Here is a 1,157-nt window from a genome sequence, read left to right on the forward strand (position 1 = left end):
CATTAAGTACGAAGAGTGGCATGGAAAGTTTAAGCAAATATTTGAAAAGATCTGTCTGGAAAATCGCCTACAAGTACTAAAAATAAGTGGCTGGAAAAATCATTATTAAAAAGAATCTTTGAAAATATTGTTCTTAATTATATAAAATGGTAGATAGTAAAAGACTTACTGTTCAGCAAAAAGAAACAATATTATAAATGTATACTTTGCGTGGTTATTGGCAACAGTAAATCTCTGCGGACGAATTTTGCTGATTTGTTCAAAATAAAGTTAAGCGAATTTCAATCGGATCAGTGATGTATGAGAAAGTTATTGCCAAAATGGGCTCTGTATTAATCATAATATGTACTTATCTGTTTATAGCTACTTATCAAAGCCGAAAAATGTCTTCAGAAAAATATAAACTGTCCGAAATAGAAGGCGGCTTCTTTACAGTGCCGAAATTTCATTCTTTAGCGCATTGTGTAGTTGCTGATCTTGGTATAGCAGCAAAATTTAAGTCAAGTTGACGCACATCGTGCACAGAAGATTGCAACTGCTGGGGTTGCTGTTCTCAAAGACGATCAACGCTTTATTGATAATTTAGTCACTAAAGACGAAAGTTGGCAAAAACCTACATATGATAATCTCAGATCATCTTTGAAAGCAATGCAACAACATACGGTAAAAAGGTTTTCTAAATTTTCTCAATTAACAATAAATTCATGACTTTTGTTACAGTTTTCCAATAGTGTTCAACAATTAGCTATACCGCGCACTGGTTGCGGTATTGACGGTCGTGAATGGGATAAAGTCCGCGCTGATATAAATGAGGTTTTTTCAATGTTGATGTTGACATTGCTGTTTATAATTTCGTACCAAAATAGTTGTGAATGTTTACAACGTTAATACAAAATCGAACAAATTTGTATACATTGGGAAAAATATTTTTTCGAAAGCTGAATCAGTTATGCCGATTAAGCAGCAATAATGTCTTCATTTTTATTTATTTATTTATTTCACTTATACAAGCAACTCAACTAAAACAAATTGGCAGTCGAGTTCAATTGACTCTTAAAGTAAATCTTAAATTAATTAATATTAAAATTTAGTATAAGTACAATAAAACAAATAAGAAGGAAAAAAAAGAAAAAAAGCATGTACACAACCAGCATAGA

General features: G+C 31.5%; 1 pseudogene; it reads left to right on the top strand.

Moving 5' to 3' along the window:
- The window catches only part of LOC119641316, a 4,222-nt pseudogene extending 3,356 nt beyond the window's left edge, over positions 1-866 (top strand).
- Positions 867-1,157: the final 291 nt, after the last annotated feature.

This window comes from Glossina fuscipes, unplaced genomic scaffold, assembly GCF_014805625.2.
Source record: "Glossina fuscipes isolate IAEA_lab_2018 unplaced genomic scaffold, Yale_Gfus_2 147, whole genome shotgun sequence".
NCBI classification, from domain to species: Eukaryota; Metazoa; Arthropoda; class Insecta; order Diptera; family Glossinidae; genus Glossina; species Glossina fuscipes.